The following is a 14,814-nucleotide window of genomic DNA, read 5'->3' on the forward strand; positions in this document are numbered from 1 at the left end:
CCTTCTTTAGGAAACATGAAAGCTATGAATCCTTTCCACCCAGAAATATTTACCTGAAAACATAAAATTTTGTTCCAAAGACAACTATGCAATACATGATAATGAAAATCCTTAATCTGATAGAAGAAATGTCAGCATATCTGCTATGTGGCAAGGGAATATTCTTAAAGAACTCATATCCTAACAAAGAGTTGCAAATATTTATATGGTATGACATATTATAGAGCACATTTAATCCTCACAACAACCCTGTGAGGTAGGTATAATATCCCAGTTTACCCATGAGGAAACCAAAACCCAAAGCAATCTGAAGATGTGCCAAAATTCACACAGCTAAGTCTGCAGCCTGGACAAGAACATAGGCTTTTTGTTCCCTGTTCAAAACAGTTTCACATATAATATTTTCCATTTTGGAATGAAGGTTCTGCCCAGGGAAAACTCATTGGCAACCCATTTCAACAAGCAGTTATTTTTTAGATTGAACAGCAAGTATGAGAGGACTATAAGAGACTGCAGATTGGCGCCCTATCGTGCTATTTATAGTTGCACTCTGTGTCATGGTCCAGGCACAGGTTGGAAAAGAATTTCCAGACATGAGACAGAATGAGAGGGAAATAATTTATTAAAATGGGAGACGCTGTTAGCAGGTCGAGGGAGAACGGGCGTTGAACAGGGATCTCTAGTCCACTTTTATACCCAGGGTACAAGGAGTGGGACAAGGGTCTTGCGGGTCATTTGCTGATTGGATGAGACACGTATATTGGGTGGGGAAAAGTAAGGCAAATACCTTCTCCCTGTGGCGGGTAGGAGGGGAGAGAGTTTGTACTGCTCAGGATGACCTGAAATCATTAATAGTTACAATATGGGGGAGGGAAGGACAATAAGGGTCTGGTTTCTCTGTTACTACATTCCAAGACCCTCCTTGGTTTTATCTGCTCTTTAGTCCTTGGGTCACCACACTCTGCAAGCACTACTCCCAGGCACGGTTACCAGGAAAATGTCATTAGAATTACAAGCTTTGGAGTCCAGACACTAAACACCATTTAAAGGAAAACAAAACCAGATGCCAGAAGTGGTAAGATACACAGGTTGTTTTTTGTTTTTTCCGTAGTTAGGAAATATCTGGCCTTTCCCCAAAGAACAGCTTAGTTGTGAAAACAGCCAATAAGATCTTAGGAAAGGCATAAAGTATACCAAAAGGGAGCTATGAGAGCTAGAAAAAGACTTGGAAGAGTCATAGGAAGACTAAGATGTCAGCAAACTTGCTAAATGGCCAGAGAAACGCCTCCAGTAGGGCAAAGCAAGGTGAGAACCTCTGATCAATTCATAAGTCAGAGATTTCAGAATCTCCGTAAAGTCTCCGGTCACACTCTTAATGACCCAGAACTCTTCCTTTGGCTATCTGCTCAAAGAAATGAAGATGGGGAATCTCTTGTGACTTCATGCCATTGTTGCTGGGGTGGGTCCATGAAAACTAACTAAATACTGTCCAAGGACTGTGGCAATTTTTTGAAAGTTTTCAAAAGCCCATGGTAATGGAGCAAAATATGGTGGTGCTGCTCTTGTTGTAGTGAAGACATCTGTCCAACTTAACATGCTACCCATCATTACAGGACTTTGGTACACAAAACCCTCTTCAAAATATTTGGTAAAATGACAGTAGTACAGCCAATGTCCTTCATCCGACTTGGTGTCTATAAGTTAGAGTGTCCATCCACTCAGTACATTAGTTCCAGGGTCTTTTGGACTCTGGCCAGGGGACCTTGAGACCCTCTCTCAATTTGCTTCAACAGAAGGGAATACCTTCAAAACAGACCATGTAGGAAAGAGTTCCCAGATCCACTCAAAACCCACCAACCCTGTTGCCAAAAACTCAGTTACTTTTCAATGTCTGCTTTATAAAACTAAAAACCTAGATACATAGTAAACCTTTAGTCTCTCAGAAGGCTATCGTTCTGTAAACTTTCTGTATACTCTTCCACATGCAAGGATATAGAAGATCTTAAATACCTTCATAAAAGTACTTCCCCAAAAAAGGCTCTCCCATCAAGGGGTGAAAACCTCAGCTCTTTCTGCTCTGTCCCACCCAGGCTCCTCCCTAGTCTCAGCAAAGACTCTTAACAACCCTTAAATATTGGCAGTCTCTTCTACAAAAGTGAGGGGGTGGGGGCGGGTATATGTTCTCTGGTTTTTGGGCTTCCTGGACTTTAGGAACCCATAAATTGGATACCAAGTTGTTCTTCTTCAGATTATTATTAATACTTTTGTTGTTGTTGTTATTTGGGGATAAAGATGCTTCTTCATCCTTCTTTGTACTTCCCAATTTTCTTACAACTTCTTTGGCTCTCTTTTGCACGTAGCACGACAGCCAAGCAAGAGCCCAAGGTGCGTTGCTGCTGAACGACCTGCAACCTCACAGAAGTGCTTCAGGGGAAGATGCGATCATTGACCCCTCTCTCACAGTGCCTTGTGGGTATGGCACCCAGACGCAGGAAACATCCTATCCCTGACTCACTTCCCCTATCCCTGCCGGGTGCCTATAACAGTTCCCCAAATACAACCCAAAAAGAAGCAGTGAGGAGAGTCTGAATCCTTAGACCATACGTATCAGCTGGTCTTCCACCCTCGGGCCAATAACAATGAAAAGAGAAAACTTCAGGATCCATTCCAGGGGCAGAAGTCTTCATTTCCTTAGTCCCCTCCCTTACCTATACATGGAAAAGGGAGTTCCTGGAAACCCACTTCTCACCCCACAATCCTACAGACAGCCTAGACATTCTCTCCCCACTACATATGAGCTCTTATGGAACAGGGAAGGACTCTTGCTCATCATTTATCCTCAGTACCTATACAGGACTTGGCATGTAGTCAGCACTCACTGTAGGAAGGAAAGGCAGAAGGAAACAGCAAAGTAGAGACGGAGGAAACAGCAAAGTAGAGACAGAGGGAAGGAGGTTTAGTTCTTTCTGGTTTCTGTGCAGGTTTCTTATGCTTCTGCCCTAGCCTTTGCCCTTTCCTCAATATTCCTCTATCTTTCCTTTCACATAGTCTCTAACTGAAATAATTTTTCTCTGTTAATTCCCCACCCCCCCCCCAAGTTTTTCTCCTCTCTCTGCTGTTGTAACCTAAATTCCATAATGTTTTTATTCTCTACGATTTTTCTGGTTTCTCCTCTCCTTACTCTAGTTTTTTCTTCATTCATGGCCTCATTTATTTTTCCTTTATGGTAAGGATTGACAGACCTAAAGCAAGTGAGAAGAAAAAACATTCTAAAAAGAGGAATACCTCAAAATGATGAAAAATGAAGCAATAGCCAAAAAGAAGAGGCCCACAAAAGCAAGGCCCAAGGGTTCAGTAAATAGAAATCATTCTTTCCCCTGCCTTTGTCTTATCACAAAGAATAAGACATTTCCATTCATGTATTTTCTAACCTATTCTCTGGCTTCTTCAAAGTTACCCCAAAAACTCTTCTAGTTACCATCAACCTAGGAACTGATGCTTTCAGGGGTATGTCTCCTCATTCAACACAAGGATACCAGGTGCTTTTTCTGCACACTGCTCAAAGAGGCAGCTCGAGGACCTGCTCTGAGTGACAGGAAAGGCCCCAGCTAGCATCCTAACGCTGCAGCTGAGCCCTTGGCTCAGTACCACTGCTATGCATCCCACGTTCCTCCCCAGTTTCTGATCATAATGCAACCTCCCTCAGGGCTGAAGCCTCTGCCAACTCCCTCTTCCCAGTTCTAATCTGAGTTCCAACAGTGTCTGGCCTCATCAGATGATTTCACAACTGGAAGAAGGGACAAGACTCCCAATCCTTACAAATTCAACCCTAGCTTCCCACCAGAACCCAACACTCTTGCCGACTTTGTCTAGTTTGACAGCATAGAGGGCATGTTTTCGGTGGGAGAACAACAGCACAAGCTAACTTTAGGCACTTTGCTGATACAAACACGGAGGAGAGAGCTAGGAGACCAAAGCAGCAAATTACCAAAAAAGATTTCCCCAGTCCCCTTCTCCACCAGATTCCTGCCATTCTTGACACCCACTTACCAGAACTTGAATGCTAAATGGCCTTCAATCTCAGGACTGGACCCCAAACTCTTAACAACCCTTAAAATTGCATTTGACTGCCATTTCATTCTCTCTGCAATATTGTTTCTATCTTCCAGGCCCAGTTACAGAGACAGGGTAATAATTCAGGAAGGAAGAATCAGTCTTCCTGTGAGTCCACACATGTCTCTTAGGTCAGGAATAACTATCAGCAGTGATGTGCCATCCTCTTTTCCTTTGGGTCCCTGAGGACTGCAGTTAAGTCTTTTCTAATGACTATTACCATGGATGTGAACAGTTCCTATACCGGCTTAACCTATTTTAAAACAAGTTCTAAGAGCGGCCCCACCACAGGACCTTAAAAGCAGCCTTTCTCACTACCCCAGGTATTATCTATTTTATTTCCCTAGTTCTGGTTTCTGGGAAAAACACCCATCCCCAGTGCCATAATGCCCGGCAACTCTGGTAAGCCTAGATCCAGATCCAGTCCAATATCATTTCAGGGCTCCAGTGCAGGACCACCACAAATTTTGCCTTATCAACAGACAAACTTCAGAGCCTTAATGCAGCTCATATACCCCACTTAACCTATAAGCCAGAATGTCTGCCTGACTTAAGACACCAGACTCTTCCTCCCACTAGGGAGGGAACCCACTGGAGGGCAATATTCTTTTGTCTCATCCCCTAAACCTAACAGCATGCTTCACTGTTAACCCTACCTGTAACCCTAACCATAACCAAGTGACTTCTCCAATGACATCAAAGTGACTTAAAAGTCATTTGGGGAATTCCTCATATCTAGTAAGAAGGGGAAGAGAGGTTCAACTATTGTATCCTAAGAGATGAAGAAGGAGAGGGCTTTGATAGGGAAAAGAAAGGAACGGAAGGAAAATAGAGATGGCCTGAATGACGATGGGAACCCCTTAGGCTTGTCTCATAGGGACAAGAATCTGAGTGCAGAGGCCGAGTCCATGAAACCCTAACTGGGTGGAGGTGTCACTAAACTGATGGCAGTGATCCCATCAGTCACTCATAGCAGGAGGCATGTCTGCTCCCCTCTTGGAATCAGAAAACTTGGCTAAAAATCCTCAACCTTGAGCTAAAGAGAAGTCATCAGCTCAAACTCTGTATTTATGGGTGTAACTACAAATTTTACCCAATTTAACATCCACCATATAACCCCCTGCCCAGGACAAGGTTTAAAATGTTCCAGCGGTTCCTCCAAGGCCACCCCATAGGCCGGCTGCATTATATTAATAAGGCTTGCGCAGCTCCAACCTAATCATCCTAGAGGAAGAATTATTTTCCTAAGGCCACGGTCACCACAAGAATATATGGCTCTGCTACAGTTCAAGGCCTGGGCAACAGTTTAGTTTTTCGAGTCTCCAACCTCCACAGCCTCTCGACTGGCAAGCCTGCTGCAGCCTTGAGGGCGTGTGGCCAACCTTGACTCCAGCAGTGAGCTTAACGGAAAGAAGGCTGCGCAGAGGCTCGCCCAACGGCTTTCAACAACAGCCGGCCCCTCGCGCCCTTCCCAGCCCTCTCCCCCGCCTAGCCCCGGAGTCTCCCGGGTGACTGGGCAGGGGCGCGGCTGGTGCGCAGAGTTCTCAGAGCTTCCCTGCCGGGATCTGACCAATGACAGGGCTGATGTCCAGGTGAGCGGTCGGTGGTCTCTCTCCTGGGCAGCCCCGCCTCCTTTCATTCCGGTGACCTTGAAGTTCTGTGCACGAGCCCTACATCACTCGCTGAGACGTTGGGGATGTCACATGGACGCTCTTTGGCTGGTCGCAGGCTGGAGGTTCTTGTCCCGCTTGTGGTGGCTGTCTGCCCATCTCCCCCCAACAGCAACGAGACCCCATGTGGGCCCTCTGGATGCCAGATTAGCAGCTCTACACTGCACCTGGGGAGGCAGACCAGTATGCCTTCTCCTTGCCCTCTTCAGCCCTTCTGGTCTCAATTTTTTAACCTGAGGGGTTGAACAGTCTTTGACTATTCTGGATCATGGGGGCAGGGCAGGTGCCCCTTTCTCACCTCCTAATCCTCCCCAGAAATGAAGCCATTTCTCCTTTTCCCTGCTCCACTCGATTCTTAGGCCGGCGTTTAAGCCTCATCCCTGCCCCCTTTGCCCAACCAGCCCTCTGGCTCTCATCTGCAGGTAAGAGGGCTCTGGCTGAGCAAAGGTGGTCATACAATCCCTTGTTCTGAAGCATCTGAGGCATCTGTGCTCCTGTCACTCCCATGTTCCTGGCCTCTCCTGGGTCTTTTTGGCATTTCTGTGTCCTTTCATCACCCTCTCCTGGGTCTCAGTTGCTCACATGTCCTTTACCTGGCTACCCTTCAGATCCAAAGGGCTTCTGCCCATGGCAAGCAATACCTGTATGTCTTTTGTGCTTGGCTTATTAAACTCAGGTATTTAATGAATACCATTTTGAAAAAATTTTTAATTGAGCATTACCTGTTGATAACAGGTTTAATAAACATCACCTATATTATCTAAATTATAAAGTTAGTATGGTGGAGTCTTTTGAACAATGGGTTAAACAGCCAACACAACTTCTTACAAGAACTATAGGCTTTATAACCTCTAACCTCCACAAAGGCAACAATTAAGCTTTGCTTCACAGACCTATTCCTTCCTAGGGCAGATGGAGAGAGATTTGCTATAATGGGAGCAGTGGTTATTTAGTAGTGATGAGATGAATGCTTTCCATTTTCCTTTTATCTGTGTTTTCTACAATGCAAATATATTTTAAAAGGCTTTTTAAGAGATATGAAGAGACTGTGGGAACAGGGAACCAAGCCCTTTCACAACCTGATCAAGAGATACCTGTTTGCTCTTACAGGGAACTTTCTCTAATACTCACAGGCCTTTCCCACACAGTAAGGTTCTAACAGAAAGAGGAGGCAAGGGCAGCTTAGGGTAGGGAACAAGGAACTGGTATGGAAAGGGTCAGTGGGGATTCTGACAATGGTTTGGGGCCAAAGGACCTGAGTAATTAATTATACCTTTCCCTAAGGAGAAGGACCAGAGGACAACCCCAATGCATACTTGTGAATTGGGAGCAGACTGCCCTGTCACCAAGGGATCTCCTGTATCTTATTTATTCAATCCTTGGGTAGCTTCCCCATTCACTGGTAAGTGTAAAGCCAGCTTCCGAATTATGGCTACCAGAGTATTCAAAACAATCTGAGAGCGTCTAGAGGTTAGGACTTGGGATTTGAAATTGGACAGGACCAGCTTTCATCTAAGCTTTCCGTACAGATGAGGTGTGCTACCTTGGGCAGGCCATTCCATCAGGGACTCTGGTTTCTCATCTCTAAATGAGTGTTGGCAATGCTTGTTGTCAGGATTTTCATACTTCACAGTGCCTGTCAGGTAGTCCATGCTTAGATGAGAATTAGTAGCCCTTTTCCTGCTTCCCCACCACCAAAGGAGCCATAGCCTCCTTTAATGTGTACCTTATTCTCATCTGTATGCCCAACACTCTATGAGAACCCAGTATTAGATAGTGGAGCTGAGATGCATTCCTTTTCACAGAACCCTTTGCAGACCCTGAGAAAGGGTATCCCCAACCCTCACTGTCCTTTAGGGTGTGCTAGGGTCTAGGATCCTGGGTCTTTGGAGTAATCTGACCAGAGCTGGAGAGTCCATCTTCCCCATGGGGAATGAAGAGTCTCACGCAGGCTCTGAACCAACCTCTTAAATATGCAGTGCCCAGCTGAGGGCCAAGGGTAGAGGGGCCTGCCCACTCCCAATCTGAGGCTGACTGACCACCCCAGAACTTCTATGTTCCCTGAGAAGAAACACTTCAGTCACAAGACCCAGGATACTGTCCTCTCCTACCCGGTTAAAATTATATCCTCCATAACAGGAAAGCCCCAGTCATAGAACTCAGTCTTCCTGCAGTCCTGCCTCCCCAGCAGGGCCTCTTTGTTTACCTTATATGCCCCTCCCCGAGCCGTGATCCCCAGGAGCACTCTTCCCCTTCACGCCTTACCCTCCTCCCTGTGAGCTCCAAAGCCCCGCAGCACTCCGGCTGCCCAGCGCCCCAGCTGGCTTTGGTGTGGGGAGCTTCCATACCCGCTCTGCAGACAGAGGGGCCCCATAGCTTCCCTTCAGTGCACTTCTGCACTTCCTGGAGCAGCCTCTTTATCTCCTTCTCCCACATCAGTCCCCAAAGGGGTCTGAGGACAGGTGCATCAAGTCTTGAGAGAGGCATCCCCAGCTTGAAAAGTAGGGCTTTTGGGGTGTTGACTGGGAACTGTCAGATCTAGTCTGTCCATAGAGACAGAGTTGGATGGGGGCTCCTGGAGTCCCATTCTCAGATCTGAGCCCACTTTGCTTACCTGCCCTACCCCTCCTCAGCCAAACATGGCTGGACAAAGTCCTCTCTCTGTGACAACATATATAGAATTTGTGGAGGGAGTGGAGGAAAATATGTATCTTTTTATTTCCCAGAAAAGAAACATGCATTTGATCATGTGTGTCAGAAAGTGGAAGGAAATGACAAAATGGATAAACACAGTATAATTTCCAAATTAGCCAGGAGAAAGTGAAAACCAAGGAAAGCAAAAAAAAAAAAAAAAAAGAGTGGAGAAGGGGGATACCCTTGTTAAATGGTGAACATAAAGTAGAATGAAAGGAATAAAAGGGAGATTAACAATATAGCTATTAGTGAAGTCACTCAGTCATGTCCGACTCTTTGCGACCCCGTGGACTGTAGCCCACCAGGCTCCTCCATCCATGGGATTCTCCAGGCAAGAATACTGGAGTGGGTTGCCATTTCCTTCTCCAGGGGATCTTCCCAACCCAGGGATCAAACCCAGGTCTCCCACATTGCAGGCAGACACTTTAACCTCTGAGCCACCAGGGAAGACAAATGTAAATGGGCTGAATTTCCCTATTAAAAGACAGTATGCAACTGAGTTAAAAAAAAAAAAAAAAAAACCTTATATGCTGTTGAACAAGAAATACACTTAAAATGCTTTCAAAAGGCCTGAAAAATTTAAAGAATGGTCAAATGAAAATATATAAACAAAAAAGCATAAATACTATCACTAAGAAGCTAGATTGAATAAATTATGTCACAAACCTATTTACACCTAGGGATACAGCTACTACGTGTATCAAGCAAAAACTACTAGCCATGCAATGAGAACTTGATTTCTTTAAATATTTGTTATGATGGAAGATTTTTTAAAATACCTCAAGAATTCTTTTGTTTATTGTTCCAAAATCAAATAAGATGATCTTAGAATTCATGTGGGAGAGTAAATGTCTAAAATAGCTAAGAAAATCACATAAAGGAAGACAACTGAGGAATTTCACAAGATGTGGCATATTTTATGAGATGTGGTGTAATGGTCTCAAGAGAGCTCCCGAATGCCTGGGCTTGGGCCACAGAAAGGTCTGTGAAAGGACTCAGCCAGAGCACTGCTGTGGAGAGGGGGACTCTGAGCAGATCAGCTGAGGAAGCTGCCACCACCAGGAGGGCGACCAGGGCAGAGTGCACTTTGCTGGGTACTCTGACTGAGGGTGAAACCAGCAACAGGAAATTTAAAATCTGCCGTGGCTCAGATTTCCCTCTCTAGGATTGGGGAACACGCAGAGAAATGTGAATTGACTAACCAGTGTTTGAACATTCATTCAAGAAACAGATACTACAGGCAGAATACTAGCAATGATGTAGTTTTCCTTTGGCTGCAGCTACTGGAGAAGCCATTTCAAGAGAAGACATAAATTTCATGGCTCAGATTTAAAGGTATTGGAAATGATTGGGTCCTCTCAAAACCCAGTTTATGGCCCAAATTCACAATTTCTCAGGTATATATATATATATATATATATATATAATGAAAGAAACATCTACTTAGAAGATCTATATCTAGATAATCTGTACGTAGGTATATACACACATGCACGTACACGTGTATATACATGTATATATGTCAATGAAACATTTCCACAAATGTTTTTTCAGGGCGTTGGGAGAAGGAGGAAAAAGCTAAGATATGGTGCCTCCCTTAGAGAAAAGCACACTTGTTACAGAGCAGTGGGGAAGGCTTACTGATATGTGATTGGTTTCACCTAAGTTTCCTACCTAGAAGTGGAGCCACCAATGTGGTTACTAGAAGGACTCCACAAAACCTCCACCTAACCTTTCTTCCATGATTAATTTAAAAAAAAAATAGAGATTAACTTGAGAAGCCAGAAGAAACACCCCCAAGGAACCAAAACCTCTTAAGACTTGGAGGAGGACACAGGTAGTATCTAGGCTTGTAGAATCCCCAGATCAGCAGAAATGAGCCACTGTTTCAGAGAATGATGTGTTAAGAGAATAGTTGGTAGGGAAGCATGCCAGAAGCAGCCTTTTTTTCTGAAGTGAAGTGAAAGTCGCTCAGTCATGTCTGACTCTTTGCAACCCCATGGACTATACAATCCATGGAATTCTCCAGGCCAGAATACTGGGGTGGGTAGCTGTTCCCTTCTCCAGGGGATCTTCCCAACCTAGGGATTGAACCTGGGTCTCCCGCATTGGAGGTGGATTCTTTACCAGCTGAGCCACTAGGGAAGCCCAAGAACTGGAGACTTTTTTTATTCTGTTAAAAGGAAGTAAGTCTGGAAGTAAATCTTTGCCTTCAAAGAGTTAAGTCTAATGGGGAGACATATAAGAAAAAAGGCAAATGCGGTACACATGACTGTTGCTTTAACAGTAGAAAGACAGGCTAGACACCCATCTTAGACACGTGGGTAGTCATTGATTGCCTCCTGGAGGAAGCAGTGTTTGAGGCTATAAAAATGAGAAGGAGTTGGCTGAATAGTGGGTTCAGGGTGGCAAATTCTTTCTAGCAAAGGGAATGGTACCTCCAAAGGGTAGAGCAAAGAGCCAAGGTGCTTATGGCTACAGCATCACATTGGAGGGCACAAGTGGCAAAGGCCTTTAAACCACGTTAAAAGAGAATAGGAGTATCATTTTTTTTTTAATAAATCTTAGTGAGCTCTTGCTCCCCTCTGGTTTACCCAACCAAAAGAAAAAAATCAGCATTAAAAAATAGACACAGTCACACACACACACACACACACAAAACAGACATAGACATAACTTCAGCAAGATACACAGAAAAAGTGAGCTGAGGAAAAATATTCCAGAGATGAACATGTATCAGGAGAAGGGGAACATGCAGAGAAAAACAGATAAAGCAAGGAAAAAATGGAAATGGCTATTGGGGGTGGGAGGAGCCACAGGCCAGGAGAGTAACAGCAGAGGAGACAGAGGGATCAAAAAGCAGGAGGGAAGGGTGGAAGAGAGCAGGTTCCCCCAAGAACATGGAGCAGATTTGGACACTGGAGCTCAGATCCTGCTGACCACACAGGATCTCTCTGACCTTGCAAGGAGTCTCTCTTGCCAAACCAGACCTCCTCTTCAGTTCTCTCAGCTCGAAGGGAAAAGGAGAAAGACATTTGCAAGTCCTCAAGGTTGGGGAGCAGGTAGCAGAGCAAAGTCCAGGTTAGAAGGGGTTGACTGAATGGGAAAAGTCAGAGAAAATGTTGTCCCAGGAGGACTGCGGTGACCAAAAGTGGTGTTCTGCAGCTAAATGAATAAAATGGAAGGGAAGGTGAAAGGAAGAAAACACTGATAGAAAAGAAATCTTGCCAGAGAAATTCCCAGTCACCATGGAAAGACTCAGGCACTAGAGGTTAGTGGCTATAGCTAGACTGTCAGAGTTCAAGTCCTGCTATTATACCAACTGTGTGACACCGGGCCAGTTACTTGAAATCTCTGTGTTTCAGTTTCCTCAACTGTAAAGTAAGAATGAAATAATAATTAGTACCAATCTCAGCATGATGTAGGGCAGGTAAAATGAGTTCAATATAAGCAGAATACTCTGCGTAGTTAGATGTCACACATCTATCAGTGCTGGTTGCCATTATTCCTCTATCCAGTGATACTGCTGGCACCTTCTGTGATGTCATATATGTTCAAAGTCCCATCCAGGCTCTTCTGGTCTATTGGAGGGATGCAGTGAAGAGGTAAACAAGGAGCAAGAAGGAGTATCTTGGGTTTAGGAGGATATTTAGAACAGAGAGATGACCCATCACTCCCCTGAAAGCCTGCCATGCCAGTTGGGCTCTGGTCTTGCCTCTCTTAAAGCATGTCTGTTGTACACATCACTTCTAGTACTTATTTGGATCTTGTTTGGATCTTGTTTTTAGGGTTGGCCTGAGGGCCAGCTATTCCAAAGGGAAGTCTATTTGCAGTCTTTTCATACCCATCCAAGCTCTTGCTTATATCTCTTTTGAAGAGGATCTGATTGCTCAGTGTAGGGTTGTAAAAATGTCTGATGGAAGCTGGACATCTGGGATTTTATTGGGGGGTCAGTTCTTTGAAGAGAGATGTGAAGCTGGCTGGAATCTCACTATTGTGGAAAGAAAGTTCTGACTGAGGAAGGCTCTTGAAGATGGGAGAGGCTTAATTCCATTCCTGGTGTATTTCATTAGAGACTATATTCCTCTTTTGGCTCATGGGATTTATTCCCTGTAACACACATGAAAATGTGGTGGAAAGTGTGGCTACGAGACCAACAAAGACTGAGGTAGGACTGAGGTTTGGGCTAATGATGGCCTTTACAGGGTTTTGCTCTTTGAAGAGCCTGACCACTGCCCCCAGTGCACAAAGAAGTGCCAGAGAGGACCTGAGAACTGCAGCTGGTATGGTAATGACAGATTTATTCAGTCTGCTAGTGCAATTCCAAGGAGTTGTTTATAAACTTTTTGAAAGAGCGTGGAACAGAACTGCTAGCAGAGACTCTGTAAGGAGCTGGTCCCCAGCCTTGGAGCTAAAAGATTGTCCCTGAACTGTTGAGCTTGGAAGGGAACCAAGGCTATACAGACTAGGGACCCCATGGGAGTTAAAGGCAGGAGAAGATGGTGGCAGCCCCCACCAGCAAGAAAGCCTAAGGAGCAGCTCTGCCTGTGAGCTCTTGGAGAGAGCTCAATGATATCATACTCATATTCATAGAAGACTGAAATCTTTGCCTTAAAGATCAAGAACAAGATAAGGATGATCACTTTTACCCCTGCTATTCAATATTGTACTGGAAGTCCTAGCCAGAGCAACCATGCAAGGGGGAAAAAAAAGGCAACCAACTGAAAAAGAAGTAAAACTCTCTCTATTCACAGACAACATAATCCTATATATAGAATAGTCCATAAAGAATCTATAAAAGAAATGTTAGAGCTAAAATTCCTCTAAATTAATTCATCAACTTTGTACAAGATCAAAAATCAGCTGTATTTCTATAAACTGGCAATAAACAGTCCAAACAGGAAATTAATTTTTAAAATTCTGTTTGCAGTAGTATGAGGAAGAATAGAAAACTTAGGAGCAAATTTAACCAAGATGATACAAGATGTGTATAATACAAAGAAAACTACAAAACATTCCTGAAAGAAATTAAAGAGGTTATCTAAAATGAAAAGACAAGACATCTCATTTTCATGAATTGAAAGACTTGAGACTGTTAAGATAGTGATAATACCAAAAGCAATCCACAGAATCCGTGCAATCATTATTTTAAAAAAAAAAATCTATTTGAAAAAATTGAAAAAAAATCATTCTAAAATTCATATAGAATGGAAAGGGGACCAAAAAGCAAAAAAAAAAAAAAAAAAAAAATCTTGAAATACAAGAACAGAGTTGGAGGACTCACATTTACTTCCTTGTTTCAAAATTTGCTACAAAGCTATAATAATCAAGACAATGTGATACTAGAATAAGATTGATATATAGATCAATAAAATAGAATTAAGATTCCAGAAATATAAATTGAATGTTAATTGATTTTTGACAAGGATGCTAAGACTATTCAATGAAGAAAGAATAGTCCTGTCAACAAATGGTGCAGGAACAACTGGATAGCCACATGCAAAAGAATAATGCTGGATCTTACCTCACACTCTATGCAAAAATTAATCCAAAATGAACTAAACATAAGAGCTAAAACCATAAAACTCTCAGCAGAAACTATAGGGGTAAATCTTTGTGACATTAGATTTAGCAATGGTTTCTTAGATACAATATCAAAAGCACAAACAATTTTCAAAAAATAGATAAATTGGATTTCATCAGAATTAAAACTTTTGTGAAGATCAATGAAACTAAAACTGGTTCTTTGAAAGATAAAATTTATAAACTTTTAGGCAGAATCATAGACTCATAAAGAAGCAAAGGGAAAGGGTCCAAATCAATAAAATCAGAAATGAAAAAGAAGTTGCAGCCAACACTACAGAAATACGAAGGACCATAGGAGAGGACTTCCCTGGTGATCCAGTGGTCAAGACTCTGCATTGCCACTACAGGGGGTGTGGGTTTGATCCCTGATTGAAGAAGTTCCGCACGCTATGGGGTGGGGTGTGGCCAAAAAAAAGGTATGATTCAAATTTAAAAAAACACTACCAACAACTAAAAACAGAGGACCATAAGAATCTTTACAAGCAACTATATGCCAATGAAATGGACAACCTAGAAGAAACATATAAATTTTTGGAAAGGTAAAATCTCCCAAGACTGAACTGAGGAAAAATAGAAAATATGATTAGACCAATTATAAGTACTGAAATTGAATCTGTGATTTAATAACTCCCAACAAAAGTCCAGAACCAGATGGCTTTACAAGTGAATTTTACCAAACATTTAGAGAAGAGTTAAGACCTATTCTTCTGAAACTATTCCAAAAAACTTGAGAATAAAGGACACACACCTC

The sequence above is a fragment of the Oryx dammah genome, unplaced genomic scaffold (assembly GCF_014754425.2).
Source record: "Oryx dammah isolate SB20612 unplaced genomic scaffold, SCBI_Odam_1.1 HiC_scaffold_26, whole genome shotgun sequence".
Taxonomy (NCBI): Eukaryota; Metazoa; Chordata; class Mammalia; order Artiodactyla; family Bovidae; genus Oryx; species Oryx dammah.